Below are 15,221 nucleotides of genomic sequence, written 5' to 3'. Positions count from 1 at the left end.
AAATTTTTTCTTAAAAGATGATCAGTTTCTGTATTAAAATAAATGTTCTATATTTGGCTGTTTTAATTAAGCATATGTAAATATTTAGTAAAATAATAAAAAGCCTATGTGTTTAATTATTCCACAAACAACTTCAAGAGTGGTAATTAGCAGATATTTTAATCTGTACAATTTCTGAATCAGTGTGCAGTGCTACCTGTCTATGAAATTGCAGATTAGTGAGTAGAAATGATTCCGATTTGCAGTGAGAAGACAGATAATACTTTTATATAGGCAATGTCTATTCTCAATCACTAATTTACTTATGAATATTATTATAACATGGTATTTTCATTTAGAGTATGTATAAAACAGAAATAGCAAAGCCTAATTAAGTATTTGAGTTCAATGTAAGAAATGTATACTTTCTTTAAAAAAATTGGGGTATATAATATTTCCTATGTACGTAATACAATAATGTAAAGGAGAAAATACTTCTCTTAAGGAGAATTATATTTTCAGAAATATTTATCACTTCCATCTGGTTGGATTAAATAAAATTTCATTGAACAGTTTGTGTTGGAACTGGAGCAAGCACAATCAACAGAGTGAGGCAGTACAAATGGACAGTAAGTATTCCAGAAGCAGAAATGTGAAATCTGTATTTTTTTTAATTTTTAAAAATCATTTGTCTATTTATTTGGTACAGGGTCTTGCTATGCAGCTAAGACTCATAGTGATCCTCCTGTCTCAGCCTCCCCAGAGCTGGGATTACAGACATGTACCACTATGCCTGGTTTTAGTGGCCAATTTGGTGCTTGGGACCCGCATGGCATGTGGTACTGGGGATCGAACCCAGGTTCTTGTACTTGCCAGGCAGGCACTTAGACTGCTAAGCTATTTCTCTAGCCTAGAAATGTGAAGTATACTGAAAATGGAAAGATAAGAAAAATAAATTTAGAAATATCTTCTGTATCTTAGCAGAATTCTAGATAGTATAGAAAATGTTCTAATTTGGCAATAGATTTTTCCAGTGTATATGCAGGTAACAGATTTGACTAAGTTAGACTTTGGTACAAACCCAATAATATTAGCAACTTGCAACAAAAGAATTATTTTCATTGGTAGTACATGTCCTGAGAGGATGTCCCGCACCTGGATTGTATGCAGCATTCACTACTCTGCACAGTCCCCTCAACCTACCACATATACACCCTCTATCACCAGCAGGGCAGAGAAAAAGAAAAAAAATATATAAAGACGGTCCATTAGACTTTCTACGGCAATACCTGTATCATTTCTGCCCACATCACACTTGGAAATGAACTAAAGCCAGGCCTCAACTTAGTGGAGAAGAGAAAACCTTTATTTTACAATTAGGAGAGTCCTCTGACTACATCACAGTTGCATAGCACCTGCAGGAATGTATATCACCTATTTACAGAAAAGGGTTCATACTAGGTTAAAATTATGCAATATATTATATTTTATTCCAAAAATAATACCATGAGAGGCTCCATCATTTAAAAAACTCAAGCCTTTAAACTGTGCAAATTATACTTATTTGCGTATAATGGTTCATGTTCACATTTTAATTCTATTCACTTCTTCTGCAGTGGAAAGTTAGATACATTTTTATGTTTTTGTAATGGAATTTTTTCTAAGTAGTCTGCTCTATACATTAAATCGTACAGATGGTGACTTCATACCACTTACAGAGCTGTTATTTTTAGTGAATATTTGGGATCTCAATTACTGCACAGGAAAGTATGAGGTTAACACAAAACTCATTTATTCATATACTCTGTTAAGATGTAACATAATGAATGTACATGCAGCCTGTGATCCTTCATTTTCTTAGAAATAAACTCTACTGGTTCAAACAGTGAGAAATTTATAACATAATATTGTATACTCCATTTCTTCATTCCTTCTATCAGGTTTCATCAAGTATTTTTTTTTTTTTCTCCATTACAGCTTTACAAACACTAGTCTATTGTCAAGGAAACAAAAAAGACATACTAACTAGGAAAGAGGGAAGAAACTCAGATTTGCAATAATTGAATTTTGTGCCACAACTGGTCTTTTAGAAAGTCATTTACTAGGTGAGAAAGTCATTTCTATTATGTGTTTTTACAATGCCTTTGAGATTCATTTACATGGGATACCTTGACACCATTATTACCTCTTCATCTTGATAGTGGAAATGGTTCATTGTTAGAGATAGAGGTGCATAAATGAGTATATATAGCTGCAGCCTTTAGTACCCTTGTCTTCTTACATACTATTAAGCCAGTCCTTAGATTGATGTGCCTGTATTTAAATGAGTTCAATTTTTGTAGATTTTTCTAATAAAGTTTTATCTGCTCTTATATTCAGTTCCAGTTCTAAGCATTTTAAAATGATAGTTGTAGGTGAGATCACAGTTTTTAAGGTAGTAATCTAGCTGCAATCTCCTAAAGAAATATTTAATGATGTAGAATGCTGTTATTTGATATCATAATATAGTTTAGTATTATGCATAATAAGTTTAAAACTCAGAAATATATTGAAAATACAGCCTGCCTCAAAAATAAAATTACCCTGCAATCATCTGCTTACACACAAAATTTCTACTTACTGTAAGCAATTAGATATCTCAAAAATTCCAAAATATTCCTTGGACTAAACGACTATTCATAGGAGAGTTGGACTTCTCAAGCTTTTGTGTACATACAGAAACTATTCAAGATTTATACTTCATGTCATGTTTCATGTTATGTTAAAAGACTAAAATGTGTTTCTGCTTTTCTATGTGCAGAGCTGAAGATATTTTTGGGGAAGATTTCTTACTGCTTCAGTAAAGTTTTTGCCATATTCTTTCTGACCAAAGTTAGGTCAAGAGCCTGAGTCCAATTTGGTCCTGAGCCCCAGTGTTCAGTACCTTCATATGTCCTTGAGAAGTCTGATTGTAGCAAGAATCCTGCTAATCCAGTGTAGCAAGAATCTCCCCACTCCGCAATTCGATCCCTGGGCTATCTGCTAAATTCACTCATTCTACACCCCTGATCTTTGATCATTCTGGCCAGTGAGAATCTGCCATAGATTTAGGAAAAATCCCTGTACCTTGCATGCCCATTAGAAATTATCCTAACATTGATTTCTTCCCTGTGCACCTTGGTGATTTATTCACTCTTGCCTGTGTTTTTATTCAGAGCTGAGCCTATGCCTTCTTCCCCATCAGAATAAAATCTTTGAATAAAATCTTTCTTACAGTTTTGTGTCAATACAATATTATTTTTCACATTGCTCCAGAAAATTTGAACCACTGGAGTATAATTATATCTAAAAAGATATTTACTTTAGCAAGTTGGTTGAGGAAATTGCGAGAGACTATAAATGAAAAACTTTCATGGCAGACTGGAATTTAGAAATTTTAGGTAGAATTTTTATCACAGTCTCGAGGTAGAATTCCTTCTGGAAAACTCTGGTGTTGCCAGGGAGTCCTTCAGCTCCTTACAGGAAGGCTACTCACACATTATATAGAATATCTTCTTTCCCTACAATACACTGCTTAGAAATGTTAATTATACTTATAAAATCTGTAGGTAATTATGTAGATTTGTTCTTGACCAAAGAACTGGTCACCATAATCTAGATAAATTGACACCTAAGCTTACCCATCTCAAATAATAATGTCATTCAGTTATGCTCCAAAGAACCAATAGTCATATTAAGGTAGACCACTTGTACAAATAATTGAAAGCTTTATCTTAATTCTATTTAAACATTCATTGCTGCCACACTCTGCATTACCCTGTCTACATTTACCTTATATGTATCATTTATCTGTAACCAAAACTGAACCGAGAATTTAGACTGTGATCTCATATTTCCAAATGTTTCCACCTACATAAAATGGGAAGTAGAGGGTACATGAGGTAGTCTTGCAAAGTATTCCAATAGTATTCCATGGTATTCTAATGCCTTACAATTATTTTATGTACTTTCTTACAATATATATTTGAAGTATAATAAATTGCCATCCAAAAATTAAAGACATAAGAAGAAAAACCAATAGATTATCTAAATTTTCCTTTTTTGATAAGAAATAGTCTAGATTTTAAAAAATGATGATTCTAGACCCAGGAAGGTCATACAACTTCACTCAATCAAAGCTAGAGCAGAGACAGACACAACCTTGCAGCAATGGCATCTGAGCAGTAAAACATACAGCGAGAGAGAAAAGAGGACTCCGAGAGCTGCTCGGGAAGAACAGATAGTTTCCATAGTAACAAAGAATAATGCTCTTTCAAAGAAAAAGATCCTATTCTGGCTGTGCTATTAGTGATTCATTTATTTAAAAAATGCATTTTAAAGAAAATGGCACAGGAATTTACATACTACCAAACTCAACTCCAGGCATCACCAGGTTGTTAAGAATTCATTTATCATTTTTGTTGTTGTACAATGCACCTGTGTGTCTGGTTGCATGTCCTTCAGTAGATGGACATGCAAATCTGTTTCACAACAGCAACGTTTTCACTGTATACGTATGTGCCCCATTTCACCTTGAGAATAAAGTCTGTTTGAGAAAATAATAAAACATCAAAATAGAATAAAATTTATACATGCTAGTATGATTTGTTCATTGTAGGACACTTACAAGTGAGAAAATAAGAAAGAACTAAAATTTAGCACACTCCTCATCTGTCAAACCTTGAACATTAGAAATATACCTGCCTCTGAGAAACACAACAACATTTTTTTTCTAAGTGACAAGTTGGTTAGCTATTGTTCTATTTATTTGTGTTTATATTGAAGGGAATGAACTAAATGAACTGTTATTTTTAAAAGTATGTGTATCTATATATGGGGTCAGCCAAATAGCTCAGCAGATTAATGCACCTGCTTAGGCTGATGTAGTGGCTGGGGTTTGATCCCTGGCCTGCCATGCCAGCCCAGCCCCCAGGGTGCGCTGAGACAGCAGTTGAGACTGGACGTGGTAGTGTGTGCCCGTAATCCCAGCTTTTGGGAGGCTGAACACTCGTGGATCTCTATGAATCCGATCTCTGTAGGGAGACCCTGTAGACCCAGTAGACCCTGTACTAAACACAAAAAATTATGCACATCAATATATAATCAAGATGTTTCACATTATATGGCTATTCAGAAATCTGTATTTCATATGTACTCTATCCTATAGGTTGAAGGTGCTTCCCAGCTCTTGATCTTTGATAATGTTATGGTGTTTTGTTTTTTTTTTCTTAGAGAAATATAGCACGTAGAGCCACATGTGTAAACATCCTATTGTTCAGTGCTAGAACCTAAAAGAGTAAATAAATATGGAAAGGTATGATAGATACTGTGAAAGGGAAAGAATCTGTCCCAAAGGAATGAGAAACTGGGATTCAGGAAAGTGCAAAAAGAAAGGAAGGAGAGAAATATATCTATGTATACATACAGGATGGCTTGGATAATAGTATTGCTGATTTATGCTGGCCTGTTGAAAAGAGCAGACAATGTTTAATTTTTTCCTTTTAATTTTTATAACTTTTTAAACAAATTGTTCATGGTAATCTGAACAACTAATTTGAAGACAACAATATGCAATGAAATAACTGTTATTGAATTACTATTTCATTGTTTAGTGAAATCCTGTATCCTTTCATATATATATATATATATATATATATTTCATATATATACATACATATATATTATTCTCTTTTAAAAAAATTCAATGTGCCAGCAAGATAGCTCAGTGGGCTAAGAACCTGCTCAGGCAAGTACAGGGAGTGGGATTTGATCACCGGCAACACATGCAGAATTGGCCCCACCCCTGGGTGTGCAGAGCTAGCCACTGAGGCCAGGCTGGGTGGGCCACACCTGCAATCCCAGAAATCCCAGCACTTGTGAGGCTTAAAACAGGATCACTGTGAGTCCGAGCTGAGTATTGAGCCCCTATACCAAATACAACAACAATAATAATAATAATAATAATAACAATAATAATAATAATAATTGCTTTAGAGTCCTGTTCTATTAGTCTTGAAATCACCCTCAGAGAAACCTGAATAGTCTAATTTAATGACATAATTAAAAGAGACAGAGAACACGCACATTTGGGTTGATTTCACCCCAGATCAGCTGTCCTCAGATGGCTACAAGAGAATTTTATACGCATTAGTAGTGAACCTTACTAGGACTGTCCACTGTAATTCAAGTGCTGCTGTAGTCAAGTCCTTGAACATGGGACAAGAGTGCAGATGTAAAGGGGTGTGTCAGTATACTTTATAAGCAGAATTAGGACATTTAAAAGTAATTTTTAATTCATCTGTGAATATTTCTAAAATGGGCTCACTGTCAGACTAAGGTTCAGTTTGGCATGACAGGCAAACTTCAGTGTCCTACCAGGAAAACGTGGTCTCACAGACTAAATGAACAGTCTGGCTGTCTAAACCTTGGTCAAAAATTGAACCTATTAAAATCCTTCCTATAAAGAGTTAAAGAGCTACTTCAAATATTGAGGATATGTTCCAAAGCAGGCCAGTATGCTCAAAATATCATAAAATATAGAAGGAGAAGAATGATAAAATATAAAACAAAACAAAGCAAAATCTGTCTCAGGTGTAGCTTTTATTTCAAGGCATAGATTAGAGTTACATTTATTAAAATCCCTCAAATCTTCTAAAAACTTTTTTTGTCATAATCCCTGAATTAAAGAGACTGGAATTATTCTGAATGTACTATTTTTTCTTGTTCATAGGTAAAGTCAGAAGACATGAAGGAGGAGGAAAGTCCTGTTCAGATGTCAAGGTAAATGTACCTTCTTATGTCTTGTTTAAAAGTTTAAAGAGAATGAAAGAAAAGAAAGCTATGCATTGAGGGCGCAGAGACCTGGAAGGTCTCTGCAGTGAAGGCCTGTGCAGTCATTTCTGGACAGCAGATTCAGATCCTAGTACAAGAAGTCTTTGATTTAGGAAGGAATTCCATCCTGGGAGAACCTTTCTAGGTCAGACTCATGCGTAAGTCTCACAAATTAGGGCTTATACCTTCAACAAAAGTAAACAATGTAACACACACACACACACGCACACAAATACACACAAGTACTGAAAACAACCCTTTCCCTTTACAGTGACTTTAAGATCGTGGTATACGCCTCAGGACACCTGGCACACACGAGAGCCAGCAGCGTCTATCGTGTTTTCACCCCAGCCCCGTCTCTCATTTCCGCTTTGGTTTCCATGGTTATTGTTCCACGGTTCTGTACCTCTTAGCAGTCCCTCCACATCACCGCTGTTTTCCTCTTGCTTTTGGACAACCTGGGCTCTGATGGAGCACTGCACTGCCATAACTCTCTCACTGTACAGTAAGCACACAGCAGCACAAATGTTGCAATATCCAGCAGACATGTGGTAGCTTCTGCTGATGTTCAGAGAGGTCTGACTGTATCTAGGAGAAAGGTCACTGTTCTATTGCTCATAAACCAGGGACTTCCTAATAAAGTATCTTCCACCTACAGGAAGTACGGAAAGACATGGGACAGCACATTTGTCCAGAGGTATTTCTAAATTACTATAATTAAGTATGTACCATTACTTATTCTCTTTCCAACAGAAGTTGTTTAATCACTCTGCTCCTATTTTGTCATCCTGTAATGGAAGTAAAAAAAGATATAAATATGAAAATAATTAATATTCACTTTTATTTCAGAAATCATTACATCAGGATTAACCACATCTCTGTCTTTATAGATCACAAGATTCTGAGTTTGGGTCATACTTGTGATGAAAAAAATGGATGTCCTTGACATGGGGTATCTATCATTGCTGCTGGAGAGAAAATAAACCTTCTTGAGAAAAGGGAAAGCTCTGAAAAATTATACTTTGGTTCAAAAATATAAGTTTAGTTCAAAAATATTAATAATTTTTTCTCACCTTCCAGTCTAACGGATCCTGTACTTTCCAGACTTGGAATATGAATTGTTTGGTCGATAGCGTGATACTAGTACTAATTTGCAAAGCTGCCCAGCCAGTAATCCCAGGCCTGGGATTACTCTCTTGAGTACTAAGGGAAGTAATATGCTGATGCTTGATTCCCAGGTGTTACTGGTCCTCCTTTCCCAATAGATATTTCTAGTTAAAGGGCCAGACTACATCTTGGAGAAAACTAGAAACCAGTATGTCAGTATACTCAGATCATTACAGAACCAAGAGATGGTTACAGTGAAAAAAGTAGAATAATTCATAATGTCTAGTAGAAAGCTGTATGCTTTTTGCCTAGTGGGGTGTAATACAGGACAACCAGAAGGGAATCTCAGCAGAAATCCTTGCTAGAATGGAAAATAGAAGGTATCTAATAGTGTAACATTCTGTCTTATTTTAAGGCTACCTGAAGGATGTTCTTTGTTTGTTTGTTTTTTCTTTCTTTCCTTTTTTTTCATACTTGCTTGGGAGCAAATTTGAACAAGCACTAGGTTTTGGAACCGATGGAAACAGAGAGCTACAGCTTCACAGAGAAACATCCGGGCAATCAGATATCAGAAAAGGTAGGAAAGGTGCGCAAAAATGTGTGAAGGCCAATCTTTTTGTTCAAAGCCAGTACACAATGATTGAAAAGGTCGTGGTTGATATTTTAAATTCTCATATACCAGGAAAAAAGTACAAGGCTTACAAAAAGCAGAGAAGCATGGCCTAGTCAGATAAGCAAAACTCCAAACACTGGCCAGGAAGGAAGGAAGGTGGAAGAACCGCCTAACAAAGAACTGGAATGACTGTGTGAGCTTGCTGATTGCATAAAGAGAGATCATAGATTGACCCTGTAAAATGAGGGAAGCGATGCCTGAGCAAATTGAAGCCATGTAACTGAAAAGTAATGTCTAAGACTCAAACCCAGTTTGTCAGAAAGAAGAATAAATCAGTGAATTGGAAAACAAGTAAAATAAGTGCTTCCCTGGCAAGTGCAAGGGCCTGAGTTCAATCCTGGTTCCCTAAAAAAAAAAAAAAAAAAGAAAAAAATTAGATGTGAGGATCTAAAAGACTTCAACTAGAATAAATTCAAAGAGAAAAAAACTGATATAGATTGTAACTTAACTATATAAATTTAAGGATAAAGATATAATCTGGAAAAAATGATTTTTCAAAACAAATTTCCATCATGTTATTAGTTGGCTTTGCAGAAGAAACTATAGAATAGATGATATGGGGATGAGATAATAGAAAGGAAAGGAAAGGAAAGGAAAGGAAAGGAAAGGAAAGGAAAGGAAAGGAAAGGAAAGGAAAGGAAAGGAAAGGAAAGGAAGGAAAGGAAAGGAAAAGAAAGGAAAGGAAAGGAAAGGAAAAAGAGAAAAGTCAAGCAAAACGGGAATCTCATAAAACTATCCTGCAAAAATAAAGTTGAATATTTTTTGCTGTGCAGTTTTCTGGTTACCATTTGTTGTCATTCCTTCTACAATTTTGTTTATGTGTAGCAAATATTTTGCTATACCTCTGTCTTCAAGTTTGTTACCTTTTTGATATTTCCATTTAAATGTTTAGATATTTGATCAATTTTGACTTTAATTTAGCATGTAGTGAGAGATGGAGGTCCAGTTTTAATTTTCTGAAAATGTAAATCAAGTTTTCCCAGCACTTTACCTTTAAAGATTGATAGTAATTTTAGATAAGTGGATGCACCTGAAAAAATACAGTGTTAAGCAAAATAAACTAGATCCTCAGGCTTAAATAGAAAATGCATCTTTCCTCTGAGTGAGACAAAGTACAAAAGTAAAAATAAAGGATGGATAGAAGGGGGAAAAGGGATGAATCTCTTATAGCAAGGAAGAGGTCCAAGGGAGCAAGGGGGAGGAGTGAAGAAGAGGGAAAAGAAAATAAGTAGATAAAGACATGTCATGAGGAACCTAAAATCTTCAGTGAATGTAAAATTATGTGACATGAGTTGATATTAGTAATAACAACAAGAATGAAAGTCAGGATATGAGAATTTGAGTTGGGGTAAGAGAAGCAAAGAAGAAAAGAAACAAGCCGTAGTATATACACAGACCCAACCCCCAAGATGGCTATCAACTGCCTGTACTGCAGGCAAATGTGCTGATAACATAAAAAAACCCCAAAAATTAAGGTTGGGGAGCATGATTTAATGCTGAATATATTAGTAATACTATAAATCTATGGAATTTGTGAAATAAATATATATGGTAATGTGGGAATGGAAGCTAAAAAGATTATAGTTTTATTTGAAATTAAAATTGTGTTGTTTCAGTTTAATAAAAATATTTGAAACTCTAAAGTGTTTTATGTAACTGTATAGATGAGTACAAAAACACATCTAATGAACACACACAAAAGGAAATGGCAAGATAATCAAATCATATCAGTTGCAAAAAAATCCTTGATATTTTAAAGAAGGCAATAACAGTGGAGAGATGAAAACGCCATATGACATACAGGAAGCTATTAGCAAAATGACAGTAGGAAACTTTTCTCTCTATGTAAATCCTGTAAATCAAGTGATTGAACTCCCACAAGTAAAGACAAATACTGGGTGATACAACGATGGGATAAAACAGCTTTATACTATCTACAGGAGATTCACTTTAGGCCTAATGACACATAGACATGAAAATAAGTGGATGAAAAGTTGTCTGGTTCAAGGAGCAACCAGAAGAGAGCAGGGAACACTATGCTCATCTTCAATACAATTGATTTAAAAGGTTTTGAGATGCCAAAGACATTATGAAATGATAAGAGGGCTACTTAACCAAGAACATTAGCAGTAATAATTATATATGTGCCAAACTTTAGAGCTCCCAAATACATGAAGCATTTGCAATGCTATAAGAGTAAGATCAACACAGTAAGAGTAAGAATCTTCTCATTAATACTAACCAGGATACAACAAATAACACCGTAAGGAAGTAAATACATTTGGGAGTTCTATGGGAAATGCATCTGTTATTTCAGGAAAAGAAAGAAGAAATGACAGGGATTACAGATGATCTAAAGATAGCATTTTTTTCTGCACTGAACTAATTATCAGTTTGATCACTCAGAGGAATTATGTACTTTTCATAACAAGAATTTATTTATAAACTCTGGTTACTAAAAATTAGAAATTCTATGAGGAATATTTACATAGTTTTTGGTATCTCTTTGGCAATCTGAACTTTAATGCAGAAAGTGAACATAAATCTATGAGAGACTTTCTGAACAGTATGAAAGGTTCTAGGTATGTATTTCTGAATCAAGCATGTAAGTCTAAGTCACTATGTGCTTCATTGTATGTAATGAGATTGGAAACTAATTACTGACAACTGTGTATTTAAAATGGTGCTAAATATTTTTTTGGAAAGCCATAAGGTTTTTGGAAATGATGTAAGAAGAACATTTGACAAAGCCTGATTATGCACAAGGAATGTGATTATGAAGAAGCCATAGATTTCTGCCGGTCTGTGGAAAGAAGCAGATAATTCCAAATTTGTTTTGTTTCCTTTTTTCAATTATTTGTTATTTTTTCTGCTCTTAATTTCTTATGTATTTCTTTCTTCTTTTCCTTCTTTCAATTTTACATGCATATATCTGGTAATATGAATAACTATTTGGAAGACAACACTATGCATTACAACAAATACTGTGATATTCATATTATTTTGTAAAGTGAAATTCTATATCATTTGTAATTTTTCAGTTTTAATACTATTTTGTACTGTCCTTGAAAAATAAACGATTACATATAATTTAACAATATTGCAATCATCATATACCATCATTATATCAACATATATTATGATTATCATCCATTGAGAAACTAGAACCACATTAGAAGAATGAACTATTTTAGGTTTATAAACCTATGAGATTGGTATGTCCTTTGTCTTATTTTAAGAAGAAAGCTGGAACAAACATTGTGGTACATACCTGTGATCTCAGGACTCAGGAGGCTGAGGAAGGAGGATCCACAAAGTTCAAAGTAGACTAAAAGTACACGGTGAATCTGAAATCACCAGAAATATATAAGACTCTACCTGAAAAATAAATTAAAATAAAAAAGAAAACTAGTCTTTAAAACAATGAAACCTCTATTCATATTTAGAAAGTGATTTGGACTTATATATAGCCAAGACACATACGAAATTTAGCATTTAGTGATTACCTGGTACATTTTATTATTTAATTATATATAATGCATATGTGGGCCTGGGACATAGTTCAGTGGCATAAGTGTCTGTCTGACAGGTGCAAGGTCCTGACTTTGAACCTTAGCATAATAATAATAATAATAATAATAGCAATAAATATATTTGTGTACAACTTATAAATATTTTACATATTGATAGAAGTATATGTGCAGGTATATGTGAATGAATATATAAATGTAAATATGTTTAACATATTTCAAGGGAATTTATGTATCATGGTAAGTATCAGGAAATATAAAAGCGTATTGTATTGCTTGGGCAAAAGAGGATGATGAGTGTCAGAGGCAATGAGACAATCCCCAAAGTGTTACTGGATGAACAAATTTGCACTGAGAGTACAATGGGATAGCTGAAGTAGTTAAATACAACTGACATAGGTGAGGAATCATGCACAACTGGCCTATGATATAAGACAGAAAAAACTGCCCTTTTTTTTTTTTTTTACATCATTTGGTGCTTTTATTTTTTTAATTTTATTTTTAATTTTTAGTTTTGCACAGGGTGAGACTACACAGTTCAGACTTGTAGAGATCCTCCTGTTCTCAGCCTCTCCAGCAGCTGGGATTCTAGGCATGCACCACGATGCTCAGACTCCATTGCCGGCTGAGTGCGCCCCGGGGGTGGGGCCAGCATGGCATGTGGTACTGAGTGTCAAACCCAAGTTCTTGTGCTGGCCTAAACAGGTGCTTAGTCCGCTGAGCTATCTTGCTGTCCCTTAATCAGGTGCTTTTAAGCCATGTTCAAATTTCTTTTTTCTTTCTTTCTTTTTTTTTTTTTTTTTTTTTTTTTTTTTTTTTTTTTTTTTTTTTTTTTTTTTTTTTTTTTTTTTTTTTTGGCCATATTTACTCTGCTCATTGCTAAGACAAAACACCTGACATCCAGAGTTGAAGGAGAAAAGATTAATTTCAGCTCACAGTTTGTAGAAGCTTCAGTTCTCTGTTCATCTGGCTCCAATGCACAGGACAGTGTGGCTAAGCACCATCACAGGTGAGTAACAGTCCACAGCAGGGCAGGCAGGAAGCAACGGTTTGCTTTTCCCTTCATCCTGTCCAGACTCTAAGCCTTCTGGGTAGTGCCGCTCACACCCAAGGTGGGGCTTCTGTCTTCAGTAAACCCATTCAGCCATGCCCAGCTCTATGCTGACTCAGAACCATGGACTAATGTAGGATTATCTGATACACTTAATCCCACATCACAAACCTTAGGTCCAGGTAGCTCCAATAAGCTGCACCTAGGAGTGATTGAGGCTTTGGGAGAATGTCTGAGTATAAACCTTAGCAGTTTTGACCTTTCACGAAATAAGAAACAAATGAAAAACATTTTCTCTACAATATTGATATAAGTATTTGCATTTGTATTTACTTTGTATGTCATATGTTTTCAGCTCATGCAGTCAAAGAGTTAGTGCACTAATTTAGGTCATTGCATTACTGTGCAAATACAATACTTTAGAAACATTTAGCAGAGTCTATTCTTTCAATTTGTTCATTACATTTACCATTCTTATAGTGTTTTTTCTTTAACACTTATGCCATTGGTTAAATTAGCTTTTTATAAAATTATGATGCTCATGTTCTAAAAATATTTTTCCTTTCTGGAAAGCTAGGATGATATGGTTCCAGAAAAATTTGCTTTAAACTTTGCCCTTGGAATTATGACAATGGATTTTGAAATCAGAATTAAATTGATTTAGTAGCTACTTTTATATTCACAAAGAAAGAAGAGCATTACATAAAGCACTAAGATAAGGAGTCACTTTTCTTCCTCAAATTGTTCAAGTCAAGGGCAAAAGTAGCCTTTAACCAAAAAAGTTTTGTAGGCCACTTCAGGTTCTGAATTGTAGGAGGGTATCAGCTCCAACCAAGAAAAAGATTTCAGAATAAAATACATTTGGGAAGAGAGTGCCTCGAAGCTCATCTCACCCATTTTACTCTCACCCCAGGTAGCTCTGGAGACCATGTGCCCTCCTCAGCACATTCTATGATGTTAAACTTTCCTCACAAAAACATTGGTAAAGGGGCAACACAAGTAACTGATTTGATCATTTCAGAACACAGTGCAGGAAAGAATTTATTTAAATGACATCACAGCAGACATTTAAAGAGTCTTTAGAAAACAGCAGTTTAGTTAAATGCCTCAGTTCAAAAGTGGCCAATATCTTCTCTTCATCACTTTTCAGACAAACTGCCTGACAACAGAGAAACCTGGGAAAATGTAAGCCTCTCTTTTTATTTCATAAAGCCATGTATTTATTAAGGTTAACTTCTACATTGTGATATAGCTTAATGCATATCATATTATAGCTTAATGCAAGGTAAACTTGTTTGCCATATAGAAATGGAAAATAATTAAATATTTATGTAATTTAGATGGAGTGAATGAATGTAGGAGTGAATAAAAGTAAAATTCCTCCTAGAATCCATGGTGCAAATAAGCCTGGACTGCCAAAAAGAAGCAAATTCCTGTTGTTTCCCCAATTTTGTACTTATTTGTGAAAGTTTGAAATGTTCAAATTATAGATTAAAATTTTCCTTTGCGGGACCAGGGAGATGGCTCAATGGAATAAGCACTTGCCTGGTAAACACAAGGGCCTGAGTTCAATCCCTGGAAAAAAAAAAAAAAAAAAAATTCCCTTTGCTAGTGTAACAGGAAGCTGGGCAACCAGATAATCATTTTGTCAGAATATTCTATCCTGGTAGCAAAAAGTGCTTAATGATCGGGCTGCAGTTGAAATTGTGTTATACATAACTGGAGAGTGACACATTAAGGAGCTTGCTCTTGGAAAATTTAAGTGATCCCTTGGTCAGGAGAAACCGTGATAGCTTTTCAGAAACCTGCTGTTGTTGAGAATGAGTTGGTCATCTTTGAGTAGCTACTCGTGGTCTTTCTCACAACCACATTGTGCCTACAGCTGCACCCTGTGGTGGTAGATTTTTCAGAGAGTTCATGGATAAAACTACCTGGTAACTGAAAAATCATGTCACCTATACTGCCATTCTCCACAGTGTATATTTAATTGTTAGACTCATATGCCTCTTCAAATACTCAGCTCATTTCCAAA

General features: G+C 34.9%; 1 pseudogene; it reads right to left on the bottom strand.

Moving 5' to 3' along the window:
* The window catches only part of LOC101560607, a 24,550-nt pseudogene extending 17,174 nt beyond the window's left edge, over positions 1-7,376 (bottom strand).
* Between the last annotated feature and the right edge of the window lie 7,845 nt (positions 7,377-15,221).

Source organism: Octodon degus, unplaced genomic scaffold (genome assembly GCF_000260255.1).
Source record: "Octodon degus isolate 3935 unplaced genomic scaffold, OctDeg1.0 scaffold00367, whole genome shotgun sequence".
In the NCBI taxonomy this organism is placed as follows: Eukaryota; Metazoa; Chordata; class Mammalia; order Rodentia; family Octodontidae; genus Octodon; species Octodon degus.
Note: the sequence above shows the minus strand (reverse complement) of the source record. Positions and strands in the feature narration are given on the sequence as shown.